Consider the following 16,466-nt stretch of genomic DNA (forward strand, 5'->3'; position numbering starts at 1 on the left):
CTCGATATCCTGTAAAGCACATTCCCCTTTCATACAAAAATTTCAGGCAGGCTTTTATATATGTTAACAAAATAGCAAATAGATTCTGACAATTAAAATTTTTAGTCCAAGGATACTGTTTTAGAATATGGCACCAGTGAAAGGGAAGTGAGAAGAGAACCGAAAACTTAAAATGGCAGAACTATACCCATTCTTAAAATGGCAGGACTATACCCATTCTGCAGTGAAGAACCAAACTATGATACTAGAGAAGCCATTTCTTCTGTAACTGCCCACTCTCCCTCTCTACCTTGCCGGGAGGATTTGAACAAGTCCCATTCAGGAGACTCTGTTTTGTAGTGTGCAAAATAATTGCCCAGAATGTGTTGAAAAATTGATATTCCTGATGTCCCCTCTAGAGATCCGGGTTTAGTCGGTCTAGAATAGGGCACAGGAATCTGGTTTTATTGAAAATAAACTTTAAAATTTCAACTAATTTGACGCAGAAAGCTCACAAATTGTACAATTCCATTATTTCCCTCATTCCACCTCCTCTGATATTCTTTTGCATATACAGAATGTATGTTTTTTTAGATTAGAAAACTACCATTGGCACAATATTATTAAATAATCTATAGATTTTATGTGAAATTCAGAATTTTTTCTATTCATGTCTTTTTCTGTTTGAGGTTTCCACAATACACTTAAGTATCTCTCCTAGTCTTCTCGTCTGTACGTACCAATCCCTCAGGATCTGCTTTAAATTAATCACTTAGGTTTATCCGATATCAGCTGATTTGCAAAGGAAATTATGAGAAACACTCATCTAAATGGGCACTTATATTCCCGAATCTGCTGCAAACATTACCTGTTAATTTTTTTAAAGGCAACTATATGAAAAATTTTGGAAACTAAAGCTGAAATACAAACCGTGTACTAAAAACAAACAAAAACAAAACAAAACAAACAAACAAACAAAGAAAACACCTTGAAGCCTGTGAGGTTATTCTATGCTTAGGGATTTTTTTTTCCAATATTGTTTAGTAGTGTTTTTACATGTATTCCATATTGGCCCTTAATTTCAGCCAACTGTCATTTCTTAGTCCTTTGCTATTCAAAGTGGTATCCGTCTCTGGGAGATTGTGAGAAAGGCAGAAGCTCAGGCCTCACCCCAGGCCTACTAACTCAAGAATATACATTTTAACTAGATCTATGGGTGACTTGTTTGCCCAATAAAGTTTGAGAAGCACAGAATTTGAGGACCTTTGTCTATCACATGTAGAGTCTGAAATGGGATGTTCCTTGGAGTCCCTCTGCTTTACTATTAATTCTGAAACTACTCAAACAATGATTGCTATAGATTGGTTACTGTTGCCTCATAGACTTATGTATGTTCCCTTTGTTTCTCCTTCCTGTTTCTTATCCTTGGTATAAATCCTACAATATGCTTTTATTTTAGATCTGATTTATATTCTACATGTACATCATACTTACTGAGTAGGCTGTGATTATGCTGTCCTGTATTCCAGTGATGTGACATTTCTGTATTACAGACATATTTGATGCACTAATCTAACATTTCATAGGTTGGCTCATTTAGGTAGTTCATATAAAATTGATTTTGTACAAAACATGTTGTGCACTTCGCCTGCGTCGCAAGTCTCTAGTCCTGTGTGCATCTTTCAAATTCATCACTGACTTTCTGGGTAATCTCGGGCAAATAATTATCCTTTTGGCTTCTTCCTTTCCAACTACAAAATCGAGAGTCTAACATTGCTGTGGAATGGCAATTCTCAAAATGATCTTAGAGAACACAGGGTTTATATCGCCAATTTACACAAATTTAACATACAGAAAACTGATACACAGGAAAGGTGTGACTTGTTTAACGTCAGCAATCCATTACAAGGAAGAAAAAAAGTCACATCCCAGTTTTTCTAACTGTAGTCTTGAGCTGTTTCCATAGACCCCACCGTTCAGTGTGGTACACCGTTAATACGCTTTTCATATTTTCTCAAAGGAAAATGGACTGCTTTTTTTCCTTTTAAGCCTTTGTCTTTGCCTTTATATGATGTTCCCACTACTCCATCTTTGATTTCTTCATGCCTTTCTTCTCCATCCACAAATAGGTCAAAAGTGTTCTCTTTAATTAATAAATGACAATAATAATAAAACAGAAATATTTTCTATTACTTATTATTCATATTACTTCACTTTCCATTTATCCCATAATCTCTTGAATATCTTTGCTTCTTCAACATCCAATTACTCTTCATTCCACCTTATTCTGGCTTCTTCCTTAAATCATTTACTGACATATCACTCATCGATACCGTGAATAACCTACACATTTGCAAATTCAAAAGATTTCATTCTCTCTTCATCCATCTTCACCTCTGCAAAGTGACTAAACTGTTAACCACATCCTATTTCTGAAAATTATGCTTTCCTTGGCTTTCCCAGCACCTTTCTCCTCAGTTCTCTAATCTTCCATCTCTCTTTCACTCTGGCTCACCATCCTCTACCCACTTTTAAAATGTCATGATCCTTCTGGCTACATTATTTCTTGTCTTATGTTCTTACTTGTAATACTCTTCCAAGGTGGTCACTGTTTAATTTATTGTCATTTTTCTTTTACCCTTTTTTGTCTGCTCAGTGAAAATGGATTTGAGCCTGTTAAATATTACCTTTGCCAATTGGCAAAATGTTCAGCTTTATCGATAGAGAGCACTGGAGTGACATTTCAGAGAGAAAGGGTTTTTCTTCCTGGACTCATTTCTCACTTGGCAAGCTCTTGCAGCACAGCTGTCTCCTCCAACGTCCACCTTCTAGGGCACACTCAACTTTTCCAGGGCCCAGCACTGCAGTGTGGCCTTTTTTTACTTTCACCAGTCTCATGCACTGAACATAGATTCTTTAGCACCACGCTTCCACCGCATGAGTCTTCTGCTGTGTCCATTCCTATGACACATAGTGGCAGGCAGCACCACCAGCCAGCAACTTCCCCCAGCAACCCACTTGTATTGGGGTGTCGCTGATGAGATACCTCCCTGTGAACAATATTTCCCAGCATTCTAGAGGACACATTTCTGGAAAGTTCTGCTAGCGTGACACCACAGCAACTTCTCTGCCATTCAGTGATCCAGGGCTATGCGTGCTCCAACACAATCTCTATCTCAGCCTGGGGGTATCTCACCCTAGAGGGAGTGGCTCCTTTTCATATCTGGTATTTCTATATGTTATGTGTTAGAATCCCCTTAACTTCTTCCTCATCGTTCTTTATTACTCTAAGCCCCTGTTATAATTAATAATTATTTATATTAAACTTTACCTGCTCAAATTACTCAATGGTTTCCCTCACCCATTTGGTCTCAGAAATGATGCACCTGTCCCAACATGAGATAATCTGGTTTCTCCAAAGAGCATCATTGCCTTAGATAAAGTCTTACGTGTTACTGTTCTATCAGATCATTGAGTCTGAAGAAAACAAGAATGAGATAAAGGAGGAGTGAGAAAATGAAGAAAGGAAGAACAGGATGAAGGGTGTGTAACTAAGCTGGAAACATCTATTATTATCAAACGTAATCAATTGATAGATTACATTGGACCATGTTCTGAAAGTCTGTATGAACTAATGAAGTCCATTTTGAGGAGGAAGGGACAACGGTTTATCTTTTGCTCTTGACTTTCACTGATCACACGACAGGGCATTAGGTCCTTTCCACTTCCAATTTGTGCTTGCAAAGATACCAAACAGATCCCTGCCATGGCTCACACCACAGTGGCAATAGGGGTTTTCCGAGGCAAGAGGAAAAAGTTACAGGTATTGACATAAGATGCATCTGCACAAAGATTGTAAGAAAGCGCACAGCACTGGTCACTGCCATTTTCGGTTGAATGGTAATGACGGTTAGTAGCCGAGGGTCCCAGAGACAGATAAGAATGTGCGTATACGAGGAGGCATCTAAGGTATACCTGAGACAAGATTTTATCCACAGTTATGACCTAACTAAATTCTACATCCACATGAATTTTAAGCCTCTATCCCCAGGCACACACTTTTCCTTCTGAGAACCAGGCTGTACTTCCAAATGCTTCACCAACACACATACATATGCATATCTTCAGAGTGCCTTAAATTGAGCATTTACAAAATTGAATTCAATCTAATATTTTCAAAACATTCTCTGTCTAATGTCTTCTCTCTTAGTCAAGAGGGCCAGCAGTCATCTTTATATTCTTCCAAGATGGAAATTTTGATTTTTACCTTGGATCTTGCCAACTCTCACTGACTCAAATGTAATTACTCACCAAATCTTTTTTTTTGCATGATTTCTTTAGAAATGTCTCTCAAGTCTGGCTTCTATTCTTATCTTTACTGTCATGGTCTCCTTTCAAGTCTCTCCTCATCATCCTTTCAAATGATTGCAGCAGTCTCCTGTCACAGCCTCTCCCTAATCCCTCCAACATGATGATTATCTTAACAAAAAAAAAAAAATGATCCAGTCACTTCTCTATATTAAAAGTACCCTTAGCTACAAAATAAAACCCACATTGAGCTTGGCATCCAAAGTCAATCACAGTGTGTGTCCATTGTCCATCCCAAATAGTACATCTTCTTCCACTCGTTCTACCCTTCACCCATGTACTAGGCTCTTTCCATGTACTAGGCTCACATGCCTCCACCCTACTGAACTTTATAATGAACCATGACATTTCAAAAATTATCCTGTTTCCGGGCTTATGCAAATGTTTTTCCCATTGCTTAGAACAGAAAAAAAAAATCTCTATTTATTTTAAAACACAGGTTAAATATCACTTCGTCAGTAACTTTCTTAGAAGAAGTTAACTGTTCTTTTCTCTGAGCTCCCATAGCGCATTTCCTTTTTGTTCTAAAAGTGTTTATATTCTATTATAATTTATTTGTTTTTACACCTTGATTACCCAATATATTGTGATTTTCTCAAGTGCAGAGACCATGTATTATTCATCCTTGCATCTACAGCACTCAGCATAGCACTCGTGCATAAACTGCTCAATAAATATGTGTTGAATTGAATTTAAATAAAATCACAGGTGTAAAAGTATGTATCTATGGTATTGTTATCAGCAAAGCAGCATTTCACTACAGCATGATATACATCTAATTTTATACTTATAAAGATTCTGTGTTGATGCCATAGACACTTTGTCAACCATCCAAAAAGCAGCAAAGCTTTTTGCCAATGAGCAACAGCCGAGTATGTTGACAGTTTATTTCAGTACATTATATGGCACTCAACCAAAATTGAACAGCAAGAAAAGATGGAAAGAAAATGACTATTTTCTAGGCCTTCATCACTGCATGTAGGACTAAATGGATTTCATGATGTTCATGTGCCTTGGTTTGCATCAGCCTTATGTGTAAATCAAATTGATCGCCCTAAGTTGTTTGGCCCAGGACTGTCATTCTGAGGTCTACAGTCATACAATGCTATATTACACTCTATTATTGTATACTACATCACAGCATACTGTATCTATTACAGTCATCTCATGTGGAATTACCTCTTACAAAAGGATGGAACACACCCTAAATTATAATGGCCTCATCACTTGTAGTAGCTTTAGTAGAACAAGTCCTTTTAGCAACCATGTTATTACCTCTGGTATGATTAGAGGAAAGGTAGTAATTCATTCCAAGACTAAAATGCTTTCCTAGAAAAAAAAATAAATCTAGGTGTTTTAAGATATTTAAGATTAGCTTTACAATTTACAGAAGCATGTTCAGAAGTTTTTGCCCTTAGAATTATAGTATTATATGTATGATGTTAGAGTTGAAGTTAACTTTCAGACTGATTCAGACTGATTAGTGAGCAAAGAGACCTGATTCATGAGATCTGCACACTATTATATATAAAGATGCAAAACTTTTTTTGTATACGTTCTGTATTTTACCATTCCAACACCCACACCCACACAACACACAATTATTTGGACCTACTATCATACAGGCTGTAGAAGTTTATCTCTGCTCTCTCTAGAAGGAATAATTGTGTTTCTTCATTTATTTGCTTAGTTTTATGTTTTGGACTATGTAAACACTGCAAATGCTCATTTTTCTTTCTTTGCTTTGGCTGGACAAAGCTGAGATTGAAATTTGTGGCCTATATTTAGCAAGACATAAGTCTTTATACACTGAATATTTTATACTAACCTTCATCCCAAATACATCTTAATTTTATACTTGTTTTGTTACTCTCACTCTATCTTCACTTAATTTAATCTATTTTAACATTCTAAAGTACCTATCATTTTTAAACTGGATTGATTCATTTTTAGGAATAGGTGAGACATTAATAAATAAATGCAGAAATAAAACTATTCCTTCTAATGAATTGTATAATTTTTACTCCTTGTCTCTGATTATTTGCTGGACTTCATATATCACCAGCACTACATAAAAGACTCATCAAATATTCTACTTCAGTGACTCTTACTGTAGCAGCATAACTTGGGAAAACACATCTTTAAAATTTTAAACAAATGGTCCTATCTCCCACACCTGGGAATTCTGGCTCAAGTCTAACATGCGGCTCATTTATCTGTATTTTGTGGACATCTCCAAAGATGAATCTGAAACATGGACCCATTTTTTAAAACATGAATATTTGGAGAAAATAGAATAAAGCATATTTTCAAAGTGAAAGAAGATGGTGTAAACCTGTGTATGTATATTTATGCTTGATAGATAGATGATAGATAGATAGATAGATAGATAGATAGATAGATAGATAGATAAGTAGATAGATAGATAGATAGATAGATAGATAGATAGATAGATAGACAGATAATAGATAATAGGAAGTTGTTTTAAGATGGAAAAGTAAAAAGGAAACAGCACAGAGGAGAAAATATGCTAACTTAAATCACACCGAGAGCTGGTAGAAATTGTTCTATGTTAGAAACACATTAGGTTGGTAGTAGAGAAATTTGAAAGATTTCTGAAAAACAATCATTTTTCCCCTCTATTTTTTAGGCCATCATATTAGGTCAGTAAATATCATGTTTGAGTGTTTATCATCTGCTAAGAAACAAAAATATTTCATAACCTTGCACCTCATTTCATCCTAGGATAACCCTTCAAGGTTAATATGATCATCATCATCTTTTTGGATTAGCAAATTGAGATTTCTTTAGGTTGAATATTTGCCTCTACCCCTCCCCCCACCCACCCACCCACCATCACACAAAGATTTGGATGGCATAGAGCCTGGATGAAAATCCCCATTGTTTCACTTCCAAACCTGTATGTTTGCTTACATTACTATGCTCTACTGTTTTTCTTCAACATATTTTTTTTTTATTGATAGAATTCTAAGTGATGCAAAATAAACTTATGTATCCTTTCCTAACTTCAAACATGGTGGGAACGATCACTTCGATATATGTATAAAAGGTGCAATGACTATTTCTTGAAGTTGGGAAAATCAAGGTAAACACTGGCCTATGAATGAGATCAGGAGCCATTAAATTTCTTCAGTTTTAAATATTCTGATATGTTATTTAAATAAACAACATGGGTAGTTTTGTTTTGTTTTGTTTTTGAGGTTAATAGAGCATATGTTCATATTCATTTGATCATAAATTCATTAACCCCTGCTTCACTGATTTTTACTTAGTAATTCTGATGAGAGAGAATTATACCTTTGAAAGCAATGATGCATGTAAGCTAAGATCCCAAATAGTAAAAAAGCTCTACTTGAGTTTGTTGTCATTTTTCCCCTTCCCATATGTTCTTTCTATGTGGATTGTAATATGCATTTGGTCTCACAACTTTTGTGCTAATTAGAATTGGATTATTTTATTTTAAAAACATTTAACAAGGAATAATCACATATCTAAAACATTTAATGTCTTGCACATTTGGTAAAATTAGTTTGCAATACATTTAATTCCATATAATTATTTTTAAAAACATAGTGATTAATTTGGTTTATTAAAGGTGGCAGTGCAATATATTTTTTATTTATTTCTTGCTAAATTTGAAATAAGTTGTATATTATTTTGCAGTCATAAATAAATATTTTGACAATGTATACCTTTTTAGTATTGTTTTTAAACTAAAAAAAAAAAAAAAGCTCAAGCTTCTTAAGTCTTTAATGTTAAAACTAAAACTATGCACACAGCGTACTTGAATTGAATAGGTCCCAGATTTTCAATTCTATTCAGCCACCTTAACTTGCATCTAAGGGCAATTTCATTGTCAATTTTGGACTGCTGGGATATATTCACTTTTAACAGGAAATAGACTGAGATTTGATTTTCATAATTTATGCTGGGTCTCTGAATGTTCTAGTTGTGCTGGAAAGATCTTATAAAAACAGAGCAAGATAACTGCATTGAAAGGGAATGTGATACAGACAAAGCTGACATTATGGATAATCAGAGCAAGGAATTAACACAAGATACCCCTTTGAGCTCCAAATAGTTCCTGTTCAATATAAATACACTAAAGGACTTTGGAGACAAGACTGTGTCTAGTACTCGTTAACCAATTCAGACAGAGTACTTTATCAAATTGAATAGTATTAGAAAGTTTGTGTTCTGATGTCCCAACATCTCTGGAAATCTCTCTTTTCACCTCTGACCATCAGTTCATAAAAATAGGTACAATTTTTTAAGTGCCCATCTTGGGCCAAATATTGTGTTTTAAACATTCAACATACAGTCTATTAGATAATCTTTATAATTATCCTATGAAATAAGTGTTTTCCCCCTGTTATAAAAATGAGGAAACAGATTCAGAGAGGTAAATCTCCTTGCCCTAGGTTGAAGAGCTCACAAAGCATGATTCCTACTTGGGATTCAAATTCCAAAGCCCACCCCCCGCACCACTGCAGTAATGTTTCTCTCCTCTGCTTCCCAAACAGATCCTACCTTTGTCAATGTATTTGTTAGAGTCCAGCACACTTATAGTTCTACATCTTTCTTTTTTATTTATTTTCTTGGTGAAATATTATTTTAAGAATCCCAACTATTGCAGATAAATCTATTCTGGAGTTTAGAATTAGTTCATCCATTCTTGCTTGTTCCATTAGCAGAAAAGTAGGTTTGTTTTGCACTCCTATGTTAAGATTACCTTGAAATATGAAAGATCTCTATTTCTCATACGGGTGTAGAAATCTATGGAAAAGACAGTAATGTCATTTTGGCAGTGTATCATCCTGAATCAGAAACTAAAGCATGCAAACTGAAATTGATTTGTAACAGGTACCTTATTAGAAGCAAACATCAAGAAAACTAGAATCAATGTTGAAACCAAAATTTGTCTTGTAAGCAATCCTGAGTGAAATGTGTTGACACAGCATCACATTCTGTAGCCCCATTTTTGCATGCTTTTCAAAGCACAGCTATCTCAGGCTGAGGGAGATGAATAATTGACTGATCACTGCATAATTCAACATAGTGTTGTAAAAATTCAAGGTCTGGCAAATTTGAAGCTTTTCTTTTTTATTGAGACTGAGGTTAAAGTTTCAATCAACCTTGAAGAAACATTTAAATAGCACAAGGATATATGATTTATTAAAGTGCATATTATTCTTTCTTATATTCCCTCCTTCTTCATTAAGGTACCTCACATAATGCACATACAAAGTTAAAAGACTATCTATAAGGTTTAGTGGAGTTCCGCCTGTAGTGACTTCAAAAGCTCTAACATCATCAATGTCTAAACATACTTATCAAGCACAGAAGCCCAAATAAGTTGCTTTCTATCTATCCCATTATATTCCTTTTATATGTTTATACACAAACTGTCATGTAAATTTAATACGGACAGGGGCAAACAACATACCTGTAAAATATGCTGACAATTTTATCCAATACATTATAAAATTTACACACAAAAAGAAAATTAATGCATGGAGTGATTTTTTTCATTCAATAAATTTTCTTATTAAAATGTTTTATTATCTATTATGTTCCAGGCACTTTCTTCAAAACCAGAATACAACTTGGAAAGGATACAAACAGAGGCTTTGTCAAGAAGAAAATGATCGGTTTTGACAGGGAAGTACAGAAAAAGAAAACAGCGGTTTTTGTTCAAATGAATGTGAGATATGTTAAGAATTAGTGTATTACTTTAAAATGCTACAATGTTATTCTCAAATAAAAATGTATTTTTAACTTTAAATTATAAAAATCCCTCCATTCAGTTTTTCTTAAACAGATTGAGAAAATATTCTCCCATATTGCATTCCATATTAACATAATAATTATTTCATTACATGAATCAGCGATGTTATAGATATTCTCAGAAATTTTTAGGGCATTTTTAATCTTTGGATATTTCTGTATATATAAATAAACCTTTTATTTACTGCAAAAATGTGTTTTTTATACAAAAGTTTCCTAGTATGTGAAAAGTGTATTTTGCTAATCTATGTCTATTTATAAATGTTTTTTTTGTTGTTTTTGTTGTTGTTTTAATTATACTCAATGTATATTTGGAGAAAACTGGATGAATGGCAAGTTTTATATGAATGAAAGAGATTTATTTTGTTTTAGAAATAAGCTTCATCATAAAATAACATAAACTTCAAACTATAGTATCTGAGAAAATTTAGTCTAATACTATATACATAAATAGGGTAAGAAGTTAAGCATAATTCTGCTAGTATATAATAAGTATGTAATCATGTAATGTATGACCCCTATAAGACATACAATAAACTGAAAACATAAATGTTCTTTTCAAAAATCTGACAGTCTCAGTGAGGCATAAAATGTTAATATGTAAAACAATTAACTGATAAATGTAAAGATTTAATATTTTTCCTTTTAAATAGTTCCCCAAAACCCTAAACAAACAAGAGCATGACACGTAGTCAAAGAATTTTAAAGTAAAGTGAACAAAACAGTTCAATACATGGCCCTGGTTTGGGAAATAATGTGGGAGACAAGATACTGCTACTGATATTAAATTTTTAAAATGTCATCGTGTAGTTAAGTTCAAAACTGAAGAACTCTTCTTTGCCAAATGCATTTTAAATGCTAAAATTCCTCTGAATGTATCTGGTCTAAATCAGGAAGTCACATTCTTAGGACACTGTTTTTCAACTTCTTTAGTTACATAGATTATCCAGAATCACATAAAACACTTTTGTTCTGATATTTACTTCGCAGTTTCTTGGGCTGTCTAATGAACTAAAAGAAATCTCATTATTGTTAGGTGCACATGAGTGTGGGCTGCATGGCACACACTGTTGATTTGATACCCTCTATGATGACAGTCTATGGTTCACCAGCTTGGTTAAACAGCACATCAGAAGCAGTGATGAGTGATCAATCTCATTCCCCATAGCATTGCTCCCCAAAGAGTCATTATTAAGAATAAAATGAGGAAAGGCTATCAGAGGGAATCATTGGTTCTATAGCTTAAAAAAAAAAAAAAAAAAAAAACCCTAAGAAAATAAATGAACAAGTCTCTGGAAAATGCATTTTTAAAAGCTTGTTAAAAGGGAACCAAAGGGATGGATTAACATCTTGAAAATGGCAATTTTGTTTTCATACTTATTAGTACATATCAGTATCAAATGCTAAGTAACAGTATATTATGCTGGGATATTTAGACAAAACTTTCATTTCATCACTATATTCATTTTCAAGAATCAATTTAAAAAGTATACAAAGTATCAGAATCTTGACCTCATGTCCAACAGCCAATACTTATAAATTAAAAACTAAGTTTTGACCAATACATATTCTTAAGATTAACATCATATAAATTTTTGTTCTGCTGTTTTACATTGAAGAATAGAAAATCAACAGTGTGATTAGGATAAAATCCTAAATCTAAAATCTAAACTTATTTCATAAATGATTTAGTTGAAACAAATCTAATTCTAAATTCTTTCTCTTAGAATTATATAGATTAAGAATGTTTTTAAGCATATCTAGTGAGGTATAGTAACTGAAATTAATTTTATTCCTGTGTAAGTAAATTTCCCTTGTAGGAACTTGATTATCTTGCAAGACAAAGAAAAAAATGGTGGGGAATCATATAATTCAGAAAAATGAAATGTAATTTGTTTAAGGTCATAATTTGTAACTGTTGGAACAACAAATTGAAACAAGAGAGTTTGACTTGTTCCCAACAAATGAATTTCTATGGACTCTTCCCCAATAAAATATTACTTCAAATTTTCTACAGATCACTTGTATGCCTAGGGACCAAAATTTCTGGATCTTATAGTGGGAAATTCTCTCTATTTGATAAGTGAGAGATATAATTTAAAAAAAAAAGAAAACAAAAGAAAAACTATTCTAAATTTACCTATTGTTTTGTTGGTTTGTGTATTTGGTTAGTTACTCTCGATGGCCAATTACAGAAAGACCTTATCACAGGATTTTCCAAATTATGTCCAATAATTAGAAAATGTATGTTTCACATAAAAACAGCTCATAACCATGATTCTAGGATTTGATGAATTCAACAGCTAAATGACATTGTCTTTCCACATTACTAATCTGCTAACGTCAGCATGTCAATTTGACCCTCTTAGACTCCAAAGATGGCTGCAGAAATTCCAGATATCATATCAAGATATGTTATGTATATATTTATTTATTTATATTTATATTTGAAGAAATAATATTAAAACTTTAGAAAAACAAAGATAAGGAAAAAACCTCAGAAGAATCCAGAGGCAGGAGAATAAAACACATTTCCTGCAGAAGATCAAAGATAAGAATTACATCTGGCTTTTCTTCATCTGGCTTTTCATGCAAGGAAGAAGAGAGTGGAGTGAAATATTTAAAGCATTAAGAAAAGTAGAGACCAACCTAGAATTCTGTGCCTTGCAACATTATCCCTCAAAAGTGAAGGACAAGAAAAAGACTAGCTCAGATAAAAAACTTTGATGGAATTTGTTGCCAATAGATCACCTTGCAAAAGTGTTAAACAAAATTCTTTAGAGAATAGAAATTGTACATAAGTCAGAAACTAAGATCTACATAAGGAAAAGAAGAGCATTAAAGAAGGAATAAGTAAAGGTAAAATAATTATTGTTATTTTTCTTAATTTTAATTGATATAATATATGTTTATTAAAGTAATAGCAACAATGTCTTTAATTTTGTATTCTTATATATAAGTAAATGAATCACAGCAATGATACCAGGGATAGGAGAGAGAAAGTAGGATTATTTTGTTATTATAAGTTATCATATGTAACTGATATGCTAAGAAAAAAGAGAAAATAGAATTGTGTAAATTTCTCTATTAAAACCACAGAAGTCAGAAAAAGTATGGAAGACAAAAATAAGAACAAAGAACAAGGGCACAATTTTTTTTTTTATGTAACAAATATAGTAGATATGAATACAACTTTATCAATAATCATTTTAAATGGCAATGCTCTAAATGCACCAATTAAGAAACTGAGAGTGACATCATAAAAATGTCGGCATGAGGTGAGCCTCTTGAAATCTCCGCTAGAATTTACAACAAACTGAACAACTATAACTCCACAAAGGACTCCCTGTGCAGCAGACAGAACTAACAGACAAAAACTAAGAGGCACACTACTGAATTCACCTAAAGGTGGGCAAATTGCGCGAGTGGGGAAGAAGGGAAAGGAGAAGTGTGGAGATAGGACACGCGGGCACAGGACACAGACCTAGCTTGGTGCTCTGGCTCACTGCATTGTAGAAGTACTGAAGCTGTGGGAGAGGGAATAAATCAGGCTGCTAGGGCTCCACTGATGGCCTACAGAGCTGAGGGGATAGCATATAACATGGCTGAACCTAACATCCACGGCAGAGACCTCAGAGTAAAGACTCAGAGAAGAAGGCTGAAAACGGTGGTTTAAGCCTTCACTGCCGAGCAGAGAACAGACGCCTTAGGCCTTGAGACTAGCCACCCCCTCCCTCCCCTCCCAGAGCTCGCCCTGCCCCCACGTGCCCAGTGCTAGAAGCGGAACAATAGCTGTGTCAGATCAAAAAAACAGAAAATTTGCAGTTCTGAGAACTGTGGTCCGCAGAAATGGACTCGCAGTACAACTAGTTCCAGGAAAGGCGTGGGAGCTGTGGAAGCAGGACTGGCTATGGTGGTGGTTGCTGACACTGCTCTGAGCCACCTCTCACAACCCACCCTGCCCCTGTCCCTACCTATCTGGGCAGATCCCTAAAGGAGTAAACAGAGCTCCTGAAACACATGGGCTCTGAATCTGGTGCAGGAAGAACTTTGGAACTTCAGAAGCTCTCCACATCCCCACACGGAGGTGGCACCACATGACCCAGGCAAAATATTCACAGAGGAGAAGCCTACCTTACAGGGAATCCCCCCCATTGTGTGAGAAGCCGGAATAGGGCAGAGAAAACATAACACTACAGTGTAGAGAGAATAAAAGGTAGCATTTGGAAAGAAAATAAAACATTCTACCAACACCTACTGGAAAACAAACAAAAAAAAGACCTTTCTATCAACCTGTTGCAGAACACACTGCTATAGATGTCGAGGAAGAGAACTAATAAATCAATAATTGCCATGAGTAGCCAAGTCAACAAGACAGCTCTGAAAGAGAATGAAATGTCTCCAAAAAATGAACTTAAATACATTGGAAATATGTGACTTAAATGACAGAGTATTCAAGATTTCAGTTCTTAAAAAACTCAACAAGATGCAAGAAAACACAGACAGGTAGTTCAATGAGCTCAGAAACACAATCAAAGAATAAAATGAATATTTTACCAAAGAGATTGAAATTTTTAAGACAACCCTAAATAGAATTTCTGGAGATCAAGAACTCTATAAAAGAAACGAAGAATGAAATAGACCAGCTTAGGTAGTAGAGTTGACCAGATGGAAGAAAGAATCCATGACATTGAAGATAGAAATCTGGAAATGACATGGATGGAAGAAGAAAGGGACTTGAGACTAAAAAGAAATGAAAGAACTCTAAAAGAACTTTCTGACTCCATCAAAAGCAGCTATAAGAATAATGGGCATACCAGAAAGAGAAGAAAGAAAGAAGGGAACAGAGAGTATATTCAAACAGTCAATGAGAACTTCCCAAACTTGTGGAAAGAATTGGATCCTTAAATCCAAGAAGCGAAGAGAACACCTAATTACCTCAACCCCAACAGGACTTCTCCAAGCCACATTGTATTGAAACTGCCAAAAATTGACAACAAAGAAAGAATTCTCAAGGCAACCAGGGAAAAGAAGATGGTAACCTACAAAGGAAAGCCCATTAGCCTATCATCAGATTTTTCAGCAGAATGTCTACAAGCCAGGAGAGAGTAGAACCAAATTTTCAAACTATTGAAAGAGAGAAATTATGAACCACGAATAATATATCAAGCAAAAATATTCTTTAGATATGAAGGAGGAATAAAGACCTTTCAGACATAAAGAAGCTGAGGGAATTTTCTAACACACGACCTCCACTACAAGAAATAATGAAGAGGGCTATTCGACCAGCATCAACAGGGATAATCTGTGGCAATCAAAACATAAAAGTGGGGAGAGTAGGGCCTGAACTGGAATATGAGAATGGAGAAAGTAAGCATGCTGAAGGAAATGGAATACTCTAAATATCGAATTTTCTTTTACATAAACTTAATGGTAACCACTCAAAAAAAAAAAAAAAAAGTCCAGAACTGAAATATATAATGTAATAAAAGAAGAAACAGAGGGAAAAATCAGAGACTATCACCACACAGAAATAATACACAACAACAAAAAGGCAAAGAAACAATGTAGACACAGTCTTACCAGAAAACTGAAGATAGAATGATACGAAATCCTCACATGTCAATAATCACCCTAAATGTAAATGGACTGAACACACCACTAAAGAGGCACAGAGTAGCAGACTGGATAAAAAAACTAAACCCAACTATATGCTGCCTACAAGAGACACATCTCAGCTACAAGGACAAACATAGACACAAAATGAAAGGGTGGAAATTGACACTCCAAGCAAATGGTATCCAAAGAAAACCAGGTATAGCCATACTGATATCAGATGAAACAAGTCTTCAGGATAAAAATGTTAACAAGAGACAAAGACTGACGTTTCATAATGATAAAGGGGACTATACAACAAGAAGTCATAACAGTCATCAATATTTATGCCCCAATCAGGGAGCACTAAATTTTCCAAGCAACTAATAACAGAACTAAAGGGAGAAATGGACCAAAACACAATTGCAGCTATGGAGAGATCATCCAAACAGAAAATAAATAATGAAATTGCAGCCCTAAATGACACATTAGATGAAATGGACATAATTGACATTTATAGAGCAATTTATCCTAAAACATCACACTATATTTTTTATTTCTGGTGTACATGGAACATTATCAAGTATATACCATATATCGGGACATAAAACTAGCCTCAGCAAATTTAAGAATATTGAAATCAAACCAAGCATATTCTCTGATTAGAAGGCTTTGAAATTGAATATCAACTGCAAAAAGAAAGCAGGAAAAACCAC

Source organism: Rhinolophus ferrumequinum, chromosome 4, assembly GCF_004115265.2.
Source record: "Rhinolophus ferrumequinum isolate MPI-CBG mRhiFer1 chromosome 4, mRhiFer1_v1.p, whole genome shotgun sequence".
NCBI classification, from domain to species: Eukaryota; Metazoa; Chordata; class Mammalia; order Chiroptera; family Rhinolophidae; genus Rhinolophus; species Rhinolophus ferrumequinum.